This window comes from Lepidochelys kempii, chromosome 2, assembly GCF_965140285.1.
Source record: "Lepidochelys kempii isolate rLepKem1 chromosome 2, rLepKem1.hap1, whole genome shotgun sequence".
NCBI classification, from domain to species: Eukaryota; Metazoa; Chordata; order Testudines; family Cheloniidae; genus Lepidochelys; species Lepidochelys kempii.
In genome coordinates this window covers 119,005,339-119,020,225 of record NC_136381.1, presented here as the reverse complement: position 1 = coordinate 119,020,225, position 14,887 = coordinate 119,005,339, and the positions used below count along the sequence as shown (strand labels likewise).

The 14,887-nt window shown below is 41.6% G+C and overlaps 1 protein-coding gene across 6 annotated transcripts in view; it reads left to right on the top strand.

Moving 5' to 3' along the window:
* PRP4K (pre-mRNA processing factor kinase PRP4K) overlaps positions 1 to 14,887 on the top strand; it is a 50,557-nt gene that overhangs the window by 1,405 nt on the left and 34,265 nt on the right. The gene's annotated exons all lie outside the window — the stretch shown is intronic.

The window sequence follows — 14,887 nt, the reverse complement described above, 5'->3', positions numbered from 1 at the left end:
TATTTTATGCGTAGACAAGCCCTAAGTATAAATATATAGCCATACATCAGCCATGCCCTCCCAACCTCTTAAATCCTGCAGTGGTCACTTACTCTGGTGATTTTACCCACCATGAGATGGGTTCATGAGGGCTTCATGGGCCGCAATTTGGGAACTACTAGCTTCATATAAAGGGGAAGGGATTCAGTCAAGGCGTTTTAGACATAGTGTTGGACCTGTCTTAAATTGTAATCTGATTTTCTGGCTGTAATAGTTTGAAGGGCTTTTTCTACCAGTTGCTTTTCAAAGAAATAAAAAACAATACATACTGTTTCTGGGTCACATGAAAATTCATTTTAAAAACGTTATAATGGCGCAAAAATGTTTTATTGTAATACCTAGTTAATAGCAAAATATGTTGACTTTAGTAGGCCCAAGCTTTGTGTATAATATTAGCTATGTGTTCTCATAGTAAAGTAAATTTCCTAAGTATATTAAAAGAATTGGCACAAGAAATTGCAAGCCCATTAGCAAGAATTTTTAATGAATCTGTAAACTCAGGGGTTGTACCGTATGATTGGAGAATTGCTAACATAGTTCCTATTTTTAAGAAAGGGAAAAAAAGTGATCCAAGTAATTATAGGCCTGTTAGTTTGACATCTGTAGTATGCAAGGTCTTGGAAAAAATTTTGAAGGAGAAGGTAGTTAAGGACATTGAAGTCAATGGTAAATGGGACAAAATACAACATGGTTTTACAAAAGGTAGATCGTGCCAAACCAACCTGATCTCCTTCTTTGAGAGAGTAACAGATTTTTTAGATAAAGGAAACGCAGTGGATCTAATTTACTTAGATTTTAGTAAGGTGTTTGATACTGTGCCACATGGGGAATTATTAGTTAAATTGGATAAGATGGGCATCAATAGGAAAATTGAAAGGTGGATAGGGAATTGGTTAAAGGGGAGACTACAACGGGTCCTACTGAAAGGTGAACTGTCAAGTTGGAGGGAGGTTACCAGTGGAGTTCCTCAAGGATCAGTTTTGGGACCAATCTTATTTAATCTTTTTATTACTGACCTGGGCACAAAAAGTGGGAGTGTGCTAATAAAGTTTGCAGATGATACAAAGCTGGGAGGTATTGCTAATTTAGAGAAGGACAGGGATACCCTACAGGAGGATCTGGATGACCTTGTAAACTGGAGTAATAGGAATAGGATGAAATTTAATAGTGAGAAGTGTAAGGTCATGCATTTAGGGATTAATAACAAGAATTTTAGTTATAAGCTAGGGACACATCAACTAGAAGTAACGGAGGAGGAAAAGGACCTTGGAGTATTGGTTGATCATAGGATGACTATGAGCTGCCAATGTGATATGGCTGTGAAAAAAGCTAATGTCGTCTTGGGATGCATCAGGAGAGGTATTTCCAGTAGGGATAAGGAGGTTTTAGTACCGTTATATAAGGCACTGGTGAGACCTCACCTGGAATACTGTGTGCAGTTCTGGTCTCCCATGTTTAAGAAGGATGAATTCAAACTGGAACAGGTACAGAGAAGGGCTACTAGGATGATCCGAGGAATGGAAAACTTGTCTTATGAAAGGAGACTCAGGGAGCTTGGCTTGTTTAGCCTAACTAAAAGAAGGTTGAGGGGAGATATGATTGCTCTCTATAAATATATCAGAGGGATAAATACCAGAGAGGGAGAGGAATTATTTAAACTCAGTACCAATGTGGACACAAGAACAAATGGATATAAACTGGCCACTAGGAAATTTAGATTAGAAATTAGACGAAGGTTTCTAACCATCAGAGGAGTGAAGTTTTGGAATAGCCTTCCGAGGGAAGTAGTGGGGGCAAAAGATCTATCTTGCTTTAAGATTAAACTCGATAAGTTTATGGAGGAGATGGTATGATGGGATAACATGGTTTTGGTAATTAAATATTCATGGTAAATAGGCCCAATGGCCTGTGATGGGTTTTTAGATGGGGTAAGATCCAAGTTACCTGGGAAAGAATTTTCTGTAGTATCTGGCTGATGAATCTTGCCCATATGCTCAGGGTTTAGCTGATCGCCATATTTGGGGTCGGGAAGGAATTTTCCTCCAGGGCAGATTGGAAGGCCCTGGAGGTTTTTCGCCTTCCTCTGTAGCATGGGGCACGGGTCACTTGCTGGAGGATTCTCTGCTCCTTGAGGTCTTCAAACTACAATTTGAGGACTTCAATAGCACAGATATAGGTGTGAGGTCTTTTTTAGGAGTGGTGGGTGAAATTCTGTGGCCTGCATTGTGCGGGAGGTCGGACTGGATGATCATAATGGTCCCTTCTGGCCTAAATATCTATGAAAAGTATTCTCTATGGGTGTATATATAAAAGGTTAGCTTACTTAAACCTTTTTGCCCAATCTGTGATATTCTAATCTTATAAAATTGGGGCAACACCCCTCCCATCAGAACTACTTTGGGATTTTTTGCCAGAATCCATAGAATTTAGTTAGCAAGAGTTTGCTGGACTGTTTATTTATTTATTATCTTCTTTCTCTCTTTGGTCCTATTCCAACATTTTCCAGTTGGTATTATAAGACAGGAGTTTTTAATTAGGTTATTTTAGTGCCTGTTGTTCTGTACAAAACTTCATAGAAATTCCGTAACACTATGCAAAACCCAGCACAGGAGCCCAAAATCTGGTGACTGAGTACAATGCACACAACGCTTTCATTAACTGAAATATTTACCTAAATTCTTCAAGATTATTTTATTTAAATTATGGGGGCTGTCTGTCTGCTTGTTTTTGTCTCCGGTTAGTACATTGCCCTCCTATGCAAGAGAGCTGAATTCTGTTCTCTTGCTTCCTTATGTTTGACAGGGCCTGGGTGCACTGGAGAAGCAATAGGATCAGGCTGTGCCGAGAAGGTATCATGTTCCCCTGAAGCAGTCAGGATAGCAAAACAACGAGCAGGGTTGATGGGCCCTGGGGTCCCTTCAGCCTTTTAAGTCAGAGGAAAAGATGATGAAAGCAAAGGAGGGCATGAGGATTTTTGGGAGCAGGTGCTTAGGTTGGGAGAACACAGGAGTGTTTGAGTGGTGGTGGGGGCACATCTTAATATGGAAGATCAAGTCGAGGGTTCTCTCTGCTTGGTGTTCTTCCTGGCTTTCCAGTTTCCATCCTTTTACATTCTGTGACTCCTCCTACCACTATTCTGTTTTCTTCTGTCTCATTGGGGACCAAGAGTCCACATGCTTTGGAGACAGAACCTGCCAAACTTTCTGCTGATTTAAATTGTGTACTGAAGTCCTAGTCTTTCTCTGCATCAGACTGAGAAACATCAGTCAGCAGATAAAGGTTCAAAACAGTAAATTTAAAGGTTGACAAATGGTACAAATGTCAATTCGTATAAGGTTCCTGGGATAGTGTGGAGATAGAGACTGACAGAAAAGTTCTGTGTTGGGAGTAGAACTTACTAGAACAGAAGTGGGCAAACTAAGGCCCATGTGCCGTATTCAGCCCCTCAGGGCTTTGGGTCCAGCCCGCAGGATTGCCATTCGTGTGACGCCGCAGGCCTCGTGCTGCTCCTGCAAGCTGCCGGCACCACGTCCCAGAGGGAGCAGCGGGCTCCGCGTGCTGCCCTCGCCTGTAGGTACCGCCCCCAAAGCTCCCATTGGCCACGGTTCCCTGTTCCCAGCCAATGGGAGCTTTGGGTTTGGAACCCACAGGTGAGGGCAGCGCTTGGAGCCCTCTGCTTCCCTGCACCCCACCCCCATGGGCCACAGGGATGTGGTGCCGGCCATTTCTGGGAGTGGCTTGGGGCCGGGGCAGGCAGGGAGCCTGCCTTAGTGGCACAGCGCCACTGCCACCCTGGAGCCGCTCCAGGTAAGTGGCGCTGGGCCGGAGCCCACACCCCTGCCCTGATCCCCATCCTGCACCCTGAACCCTTGCCCTGAGTCCACTGCCACACCCCACGCCCCTTCTGCACCCCAACCCCCTGCCCTGAGCCCCTTCCTGCACATCACACCCGCTCCCGCACTCCCTCCTGCCCCAGCCCTACATTCATGCCCTGCATGCAATTTCCCCACCCAGATGTGGTCCTCATGCCAAAAAGTTTGCCCATCCATGTACTAGAACATACATTTGTAGCTAAAATTTGTAGGGCTATGTCTACACTACAGCCTATGCCGGCAAAACTTATGTCACTCAGGGACGTGAATATTCCACTCCCCTGAGTGACATAAGTTGCACCAATATAAGCACTCATGCGCACAGCCTTATGTTGGTGGGAGAGCTTCTCCCACCAACATAGCTTATGCCACTCGCAGAGGTGGGGGTTTTTTCACACTCTTGATGGGATGGGAGATGACGATGGGAGAGCTCTCTCCATAGGCATAGAACATCTTCACTACACGTGCTGCAGATGTACCGGTATACCTGTACCACTGCAGCGCTATATGTATAGACATGGCCTTAAATTCATGTGGATTGTGCATTAGAATGAATGGAAAATATAACCCCCTGGATATACTTGAACCTGTTAGTTCGGTGGTTTCTGCTAAGTGGTTAATGCTGACCTTTAATTCTCATTCGTGGCTTCCTGGTGATCACTGTTGAGATGAATGTAGTGGTTGACACTTCTCCGAGTTTAATTCCCTGCCTATTGAAGTTAATGGAAGGGCTTCCACTGATTTGAATAATCTCTGAATTAGGCCCTAAAACTTGTTGTTTCAGGCTATGTCTATACAGCGCATCTTACAATGGCATGGCTGTGCCGCTGCGGCCACACCATTGTAAGGTGCTCAGGGTAGCCACTCTTTGTCACTGGGAGAGAGCTCTCCTGGTGACAAAATAAAACCACCTCAAATGAGGGGGTATTAGCTTTGTCGCCGGGAGAGAGTCGCTGCCAGATAAGCGCAGTTCACACCAGTTCTTTTTGCCGTTAAAACTTTTGTTGTTCAGGGGTGTGGTTTTTTCACACCCTTGAGTGGCAAAAGTTTTAATGACGAGAGTGCGAACATAGCCTTTGTCTGTCTGCAGATTTGGACAGAAGCATATTACATACTACATGGGGGTTAAATATTGCTTTATTTCAGTGAAGCATATCTACGTTATCCACAGTATGCATCTGATGAAGTGAGCTGTAGCTCACGAAAGCTTATGCTCAAATAAATTGGTGAGTCTCTAAGGTGACACAAGTACTCCTTTTCTTTTTGCGAATACAGACTAACACGGCTGTTACTCTGAAACCTACATTAGGGTTTGCTCTGGTGTAACTACTTAATGAAATTACAATAGTGCATTTGTGAAAACTTTTCTGATATAGACAGATCTCTGATAGTCAGAAGGGCTAGAAAATTATAAACAAAACCTTAATTTTGTAGAGAGCATTTTGTGCATACCAAAAATTATAGGGGAAGATCTGCTTGCATAGAAATTTGCATGCATGGAAAGAGTAAAAGAAAAAACTATGTATAGTTTGAGTAATCAGTGATGGAGAAGGAGGGAGAAAAAGACAGGTAATGTAACAACTGTGACAAATATATAAAGTAAATACACAGCAAGGAGTGGGAGGAAATGTTTAAGGTAGTACAGAGAACTGCAACAAAAAGTAATAGAGTTAAAATAAAGGAACTCTTAACATGAATATCAGGAAAATCTTTCTCATGGTGAAATCTATTAGTCTGGAGTAATTTTCCAAAGAGATTAGTGGAAAATCCACTGTTCATTTAAAAAAGAACTGGAAAAGAAGTTTCTGAAATACCCACTCTCTCCATGAGAGATACCAATACTTATATCATACTCATCCGCAGATTTTTTAAAATGTTATTTTATAAAAGTTTCTAGCCTTTATGAGTCCACATGTGAACTATGTGAAATAAAAGATCAGTCTTTCAAATTGGAAATATTTGGCTGATTCAGTTTACATACTCTCTTATACAAAGAAACACTTCTGACAATTTAATACAAGCACCAGTCAATTTTATGGCAGACTTCTAAATCAGGAGTGCATAAAGGAAAATAGCAGTCAGATCACTATCTACAGTAGAGTGAAGGAAACTGATATACTTTCCTTTCCAACCCAGTTCGTGCGTTACTTTTGTATACAAAGTAATGAAAGCTTATAACTGGGATTGTCAAATGATTAAAAAAATGAATTGCGAATAATCACAGTTTTAATTGCACTGTTAAACAATAACAGACTACCATTTATTTAATTTTTTTTGGATGTTTTCTACATTTTCAAATATATTGAATTCTGTTACAGCAGAGAATGCAAAATGTACCGTGCTCACTTTATATTATTTTTAGTACAAATATTCGCACTGTAAAAAAGATAAACTAAATAAATAGTATTTCTCAGTTCTCATACAAGTACTGTAGTGCAATCTCTTTACTGTGAAAGTGCAATTTACAAATGTAGACTTTTTTTTGCATAACTGCACTCAAATAAAACAATGTAAAACTTTAGAGCCTATAAGTCCACACAGTCCTACTACTTGTTCAGCCAATCACTAAGATAAACAGTGTTTACATTTATGGGGGATAATGCTGCCCACTTCTTAGTTACAATGTCACCTGAAAGTGAGAACAGGCATTCCCGTGACACTGTTGTAGCCGACGTTGCAAGGTGTTTATGTGCTAGATATGCTAAACATTCATATGCCCCTTCATGCTTTGACCATCACGCCAGAGGACATGCGTCCAGGCAGATAACGGGTTCTGCTTGATAATGATCCAAAGCAGAGTGCACTGATGTACGTTCATTTTCATCATCTGAGTTTAGATGTCACCACCAAAAAGTTGATTTCCTTTTTTGGTGGTTTGGGTTCTGTAGTTTCTGCATTGGAGTGTTGCTCTTTTAAGGCTTCTGACAGCATGTTCCACACCTTGTCCCTGTAAGATTTTGGAAGGTACTTCAGATTCTTAAACCTTGGCTCGAGTGCTATAGCTATCTTTAAAATCTCACGTTGGTACCTTTGCGTTTTGTCAAACCTGCAATGAAAGTGGTCTTAAATCAAACAACATGTTCTGGGTCATCATCCAAGACTGCCATAACACAAAATATATGGCAGAATGTAGTATAACCACAGAGCAGGAGACATACAATTCTCCCCCCAAGGAGTTCAGTCACAAATGTAATTAATGCCTTATATTTTTAACAAGTGTCATCAGTATGGAAGCATGTCCTCTGGAATGGTGGCTGAAGCATGAAGGGGCATATGAGTGTTTAGCGTTGTCGGCTATCCCTCGAGGTTGAGGATGATCTCTTTCACAGGTTTTATTTTTCATGGGTCCTTTGGTGACTGCGAAGTCCGATTGTTGAGCCACAGGCTCGTTGGCAGACGTTGCAGGTGGTGTTGGAAGACAGGGTTGGGCCGCCATTGCTGCGTGACAGCTGTCTTTCCTTTCTTTTCTGGCGTTTTTCTGCAACCTGGGCAAGGCAATTTTCCTCAAAAGTGGATGTTCCCTCTCTGACAAGTCTTTGCCAGTTATCCCTATCCTGGGCTGCTGTCTCCCAGTGTGTGCCACACCTTTTGATGTTATCCTGAGGGTGTCTTTGAAGCATTTATTTTGTCCTCCCCATTTCCTTTCTCCTTTGGGAAGATGGGCATACAGCAGTTGTTTCGGTAAGCATACATCAGGCATGCGCACACACTGCCCGCTCCACCTCAGCTGGTGCTGGATAGTAGGTCCTTAGCACTGAAGATATTGTTCTCTGTGAGGGCACTGACATTAGTGCGATGATCCTCCCACTTTATATTGAGGATCTTCTGAAGAAAGTGCTGGTGTTCCAGGTTTTTCAAGTGTTATCTGTAGGTCACCCAAGTCTCGCAGCCATAGAGAAGAGTTTGGATTACCACCACTTTATAAACAGCCCTTGATTGCTTCTCTGAATGTTTAGCCTAACTGGCACGTAAATACCTTACAACACTGACTACAAAAGTGCCATGCGAATGCCTGTTCTCACTTTCAGGCGACATTGTAAATAAGTGGGCTACATTATTTCCTGTAAATGTAAACAAACTTGTTTGTCTTAGCGATTGACTGAACAAGTAGGACTGAGTGGACTTGTAGGCTCTAAAGAAGCGTGTCTCAAATGCGGCCACCAGTGGTTTTTCCTGTGGTCACGACAGCCTCTTGTGCAGAGATGAATGAGGGAGGAGGCAAAGCAGCGGTCCCTCCCTGCAGCACCTAGGGGCTCCAGGGGCAGGCTTCAGCCCCCATCCCCTGGTTCAGCTGGAGCCTCCGCCGGTGGGCTTCAGTCCCATCGTCCCATCCCCCCCCACACACACACACTCAAGCCATAGGACTCTGGTGGTGAGCTTCAGCGTCCCTGCCCAGCTTCAGCTGCCAGGCTCCAGGCTCCGGGTTTTAGCATAACCGGGGTGGCAGGGCTCTGGCGTTGGGCTCCAGGCCACACCCTCTTGTCTCCAGCCGTGGGGCTCTGGCTCTGGGCTTCAGCAGGACTGGCCTTACCGGGTGTTGTGGTCAAGAGGCAAGGAGTGGGGTGAGCCTGGGGTGAAGGCCTTCAGAAGGGAGTCTGGGGCAATGGGGGGTTGGGGCAGGGGGGTGAGGGAGGTAGTGGGGGCCAGGGGCACCAAAATACAACTCCAAATTATTTTTATTGAGTCTGCAAAAAACAACAACCCTACATAAATCAATTCCAATGTTTTGGACATGTATATATGCATATTTATTTGTTAATTTAGTATTTTAGGATAATTTGTCAGAGTTGACAACCAGCAAGAGTTGGTGGCTGCACTCTGAGGCCACCAAAAAATTGGTTGTGAGAACTCCTGCTCTAAAGTTTTACATTGGTTTGATATTGAGTGCGGTTTTGTAACCAAAAAAAATCTGCATTTGTAAATTGCGCTTTCATGATAAAGAGATTGCCCTACATTACTTGTATGAGATGAACTGGAAAATACTATTTCTTTTGTTTATCTTTTTACGTTTATATTATTTTTATTACAAATATTTGAAGTGAGCACTATATGCTTTGTATTCTGTGTTGTAATTGAAATCAATATATTTGAAAATATAGAACATCCAAATATATTTGTAATACATTTCAATTAGTATTCTATTATTGTTAAACAGTACAATTAAAATTGAAAATAATTGTGATTAATTTTTTTAATTGAGTTAATTTGTTTTGAGTTAATCGCTATTAATTGACAGCCCTACTTATTACGTATCACAACATGAAAAGTAAGGTCAACCACAGAGTGACCCACATGATGTTGTTAGACTGGTACCTAATTTCATTGTCCAGACCAAAAAAAAGATTTATCCAGTGCAGCACGAATTAATATAGCTGTTTTTGTTGTATTGTTGCTTTTTAATAAGATTATGTAGTACTATTAAAATATTAAGAAACTACTACACTCACTATCTTGCTAGTAGAAAATATTATGATTATATCTTCCAATGAAGAAGTCATTTTTGATATTTCTACACTTATTAATCATACTTAAGGCTATGTATTAGTCTTGGGTATTTTTAGTAAAAGACATGGACAGATCATAGGCAGTAAATAAAAATTCACAGCCTGTGACCTGTCTGACTTGTACTATATACCCTGACTAAATCCTGTGGGGGAGGGAGAGTGTGTCATGGTTGGTGGGGGGTGGTTGAGGGGATGCTGCAGGTGCTCTGGGGGGGAGTGGGGGTGGCCCAGGGGATGCCGCGGGTGCTCGGGGGGAGAGGTCCAGGGGGTGCACAGCCTGGGTGGGCAGGGGCTGGATATTCCACACCTCCCTGGAAACAGAGACATCCCCCTCCCTCAGCTCCTAGGCGGAGGTGTGGCCAGGCAGCCCTGCACACTGCCTCAGCCCTGAGCTTCAGCTCAGCAGCTGTCATTGGCTGAGAACCATGGCCAGTGGTAGCTGTGGGGCCGGTGCCTGCAGGTGGAGGCAATGTGCAGAGCTGCCAGGCCATGCCCCCGAGCTAGGAGCTGAGGGAGGGGGATGTTGCTGTTTCTGGGGAGCCCCCCAAGCTAAGCACCGCCTAGAGCCCTCACACCCTCCCTTGCCCCAGCCCTGAGCCCACTTCCACACCCAAACTCCTGCTGCTGCTGGGGGAGGTGGGTGCGGTGGCGCAGGGGCTGCCTGAGATGCTCAGGCGGCACCTGGGCCAGGCGTACTGGCGGCTGCAGAAGTCACTGAGGTCATGGAATCTATGACCTCCGTCACAAACTTGCAGCCTTAATCATACCATATAGTTCTTGCTTCCTCTCTGAACCTCTTGAATAGCAGTGTCTGATTTGGATTGTAGCTTTTTCTATTCAAATTCCAATTTGCCACTAGGAATTTTAAAAAGTTGTAAACTAGATTTTTTTTCCTTTTTGGCATCTATTGAGGCAGATGTAGTGTAAAATTTGTTTCTCTTGTTATGACCAGTTTCTCCACTTTCTCCGACAAAATTTGCTGCTGTCACAAATTCACAAGCATGTGGAAGAAGCTGATAAGAAATAGAGAGCTGCTCATTTACATACAAGTACCTTGATAATCAGTGGTAATGGGAAAGAATATATAGAGAAAATATGTGATTGAGGTGTGGCTGTAGTCAGATGTTCACATATATAAGTAGTATGTTTTTAACTCTGCTGATATGCTCACTTGTAGCTATACTGGCTGTTTAGTTCTCAAAGTAATAACTGTTACTGACTAAAATTGTTACAGCTTTTTATCATTTTTCTCCTGTTAAAATTAAAGAACCAATACAGCTATTGGAAAGTAATCTGGACTTTTCCATCACTTGTATTAAAAAGAATTGTTAACTAAGTTTTAGCTCTTGGTAAGGGGAACAGTAGTGGGATTTATACCAGGGCTATCTTTGGACCCTATTTGAAAGCTCCATCTTTCATATAAACCTCTGGCTAGTAGGTGTCTTCTGTATTTGGACCTCCGTTCCCCTTTAGCTGTAGAAATATAAAAGGTACTTTGTGTTTTTCCAGCATCCTCAAAAGCCTCTTGTCTGCTAAAATGGGTAGTGGTGGAGAGAGACTTCTGTTATTCTACACTTCTCCCAGCCTTTACTTCTTGGGTTTTCCTCCCCAGTCAATAACTCTAGGATTTGCCTCTGATGCTGTCCCCTGGATTTTCAATACCAGACATAAAATAGTTTTGTTAATTTCACTCTACCTTCACTTGGCAAAACTAATAGCAACAGCAGAGGCACTGGAGCAGTCTGTCTTCAAACTCAGGAGGATAACACTACATTGGTTTGGACTCTGTTACTATTTGTGTTTGTCTAAACTTTTAAAGTGTTGGCTAACACGTTTTAAAATCCTAGCTTACGCAGGGCAAGTTGTGTGATCCCTAAGTCAACCACCTACATGACGACATGTTAAAATAGGATTTGCTTTGTTTACAATAAAGTTTAAGTGTGTTAGCTAACATAATTTTTTGAAAACACCTTTTATCCTCATCTAGACAAGGCCTTGGTGGAAGGTTATCTTTGTCAGTCATAAGGTCCAGAAACTTTTTTAAATAGAAGTTTAGATTCTGCAGAAAGGGATAATGTAGGTTCCTTCCCTTGCTAGGACAAGTGGGTACGTTGATTTTTAAGGTCTGCGTTTATTTATTGCAGTCTAAAATATACTACTGTCTAAGTCTAATATGCAGTTTAAAAAACAACTACAGAATAGCAGTGCTAGCTTAAGTATGTTTAAATAGCCTGGCTAGAAAATAGTTAGGGTATATATATTGCTTCAGAATGACTTATTGGTGGCAAATATTAGTCTTATTTATTGTTAGGGCATGTATTTATGTAAATTGCAAAATTAATAAATGTAGTAATTAAAGTGTTACATTTGCACAGTTAAAGACAGGAAATGTAAATCTTAACTTACCCAACAAATATTTTAACTTTCACAATGTGCATAATACAGCTTCCTGGTTAAATGTGTATCTTACTGTATATATAATAAAACATATACAATATAATGATATATGCAGTATGGCAGAGTTACTGTTGCTTTTTTAATCTTTTCTGTTTTCTGACTTAAATTTTAACAATGTAAGCTTAGTGTTGTATGAGTGATTGTTGGGGGATAGGGTTGCAATTAATAAATAATACATAAAAACTATGAATGAACCCATTTCAGCTTCTAAATAGAATAAAATGGGAGAAAAAACTGTCATCCAGAGTTTTATCAGACTCAGGATGTGCAGAGTATAAAATTGAGTGAGGTTATATAAGAAGCTTGTGGAAAAGCAGTTATAAGAACTATAACTGTATGATAATACAGTGTGTGGTAATGTTCAAAATTTGCCATATTGACACAATTGTAAAAAATTGAAGCAATATTGACAGGATGGTGGCAGTTATTAGAAGGTTCAAGTTTAGAAGTTTCATGACATGGTCAAGCCAGACATGAGAACAAGTAGCATCACAAATGTAACAAAAGTCAAATTGAGTCTGGCATCACTTCTAATGACTGCTGCAACCGATATTACTATTCTGGGGAAAGATCTTTCCTGAAGTGGACTGCAGTAGAGGCTTAGGACTTGTCTACACAGGGAAATTTACCTGCATAACTATAATGGTTTTGTTGAATTTTATGTTAAATGCAATCCTGTTCCCCCAAATCAATATAATTAATCTGGTATAGTTATGCTTGTAAATTTCCCAGTGTAGGCATGCCTATAGTTATTTCTGATTCTGTGGGTTGAAGCTTGCCTGATGAGCTTATCTCTTCAACACTATTAAGGGTATTATATACATTCCCTTTTGTTGTTTGGAGTCCAGAATAATTGCGACTCATTTTGTTCATCCAAAATTCTGTGTTCCTCATTGTGTGAGTAAAGTAAGAAGAAAATTAAGTCCGTGTATAGCTGAGGGTATGAGCAGGACAGGGTCTCCCTTCCTCCACCCCTGTAGGGAGCTATTAATTTTTGTTTTAATTGATGTGATTGCCAGGAAAATTTTTTGCCTACTTTCAGTCAAGAGTGACTGTTTATTTTAAATAATCATATAGTATTTTGTGCAGTCCAGCTTTAAGTGTCCAAAGATTTCACCCTTTACTTGGGAGACAGATAAGCAGATTCATGTGGCTTGCTGTTAGGAAGGTTTTTCTGATACTCATTCTAAATTGTCCTTTTCTTAATTTATCCTGGTCCTTATACTCATTTCTGCCACTTGACAGAAAAGCCTTTGCTTTCGTAGTATTTACATTCTTTATATGCCAAGCTATGTGCACACTTAGGAAGAAAGATTAACACTGCTAAATAAATCAATCCATATAGGATAGTGCAAGAATGGCTTAATCAGGTGCCTTGTACAGTCCTTTGAAACAGAAACATACAGATTATGCATTTTATCATTTGAAAATAATATACATACTTTTAAAAGTTTTAGCCTTGAATACACATGTGGGTGGAATAGTAAGTAAGATACTCTTGGGGGAATTCTGCACCAAAAATTAAAAATTCTGAGCACAATATTTTAAAATTCTGCATATTTTATTTGTCAAAATAACACAATATAATCATGCCAATTTCAATTATTTTTGTAAATTATTTCAAAATACCTGTCAGCAAGTATGTCTGTAACAATACGGACAACAAAAAAAGATTCAGGAAATGTTTTTTGGCAAATAAATCTTTTACTAGGCATATTAATACTGAACTTTGAGTAGTCATTTAAATTACAATACAGAAATGTATTTCCTGCACCCCTCAGAAGCAGTGCAAAGGTTTGGGGAAGTCAGGTTTCATGGAGGGGCCAAGGGAGAGGGAGGTAATTGCTGGGAAGGAGCCTGGGGTGAACCTGGAGAATTATTTGGGTATAGGTGGGAGAAGTAAGGAACAGGTTTTTTTTTGGTGGGGGAGGGATTGTCGGGGAGCCTCATCCATGCAGATTCTGGCTAACCCCTAGACTCTCCCATTCAGTCAGGCACGTATGTCCCTGACCCATGTGTCCCTGCACCCCCACTCTCCGTTCAGCCAGGCATATCTGCACATGTCCCCATGTGTCTCTGCATCCTCCCCCAGCCAGACACAGCTGCCCCTGTCTCTGTGTGTCCCTGCCCCCCCACTCAGCCAGGCATAGTTCCGTCCTCCCTCCGTCCTGTCCTCACATGGCCCGTACTCCAGCTCCCATTCAGCCCCTGGTTCAATGTTGTCACCCTACTAGCTCCTGTGTCCCTGCCCTGGTCTGGTCCCTCCCAGCGCTTCTGAACCCCAGTCTGTGTGATTTTCCCCATCCAGCAGCCTTATGTGCCCTGCTCTGTCCGTGCCCCCATATCCCATGCCTTCATACTTGGCTTTACAGACAGGGCCCTTTGAGGAAGGCAGCCTCTGCCCCCTCCCCCTTCATGGCTGGCTGCTCTGGCCCATGAGCCAGCTGCCCTCTCTTCGGCATCACATCAATCCCTGGTGAGCGAAAGGTGTAATTGCAGCTTCCCTTCACCTTCACATCAGAATCAATTATTCTGCAGGGGAGGGAAATAATCTCTGGGGGGACATCAATTCTGCGCTTGTGCAGTGGTGCAGAATTCCCTTAGTAGTAGTAAGAGCTTAATAAAGATAATATTAAGGTGATGCGTAAAAATACTTTGCAGCACAGATGAGTAATGCTAACATATGGGTGCTACTATAAATATGAAGCTTGAAAACTGACACAATTTGGCATTATAAACATGTATGATATGTATCTGCTAATATACTTGCTGGATCTCCCATCATCAGTACCATTTGGACATCAAAATAACCTGTATGGACGTGACGTTTACTTGCCATTACAACTTGGTTTTATGATGCACTCAAGTATGATTCCATAGACAGAAAATAACTTCTCAGTATCCTGAAATTTGAGTGTAATCTAGATTTCTTTATTTTTGGAAAGTTTTTACAAGTATCATGTAAATGAAATTATGTCAAGATGCTAAAAGTATAACAACATAATAAGTAGAAAT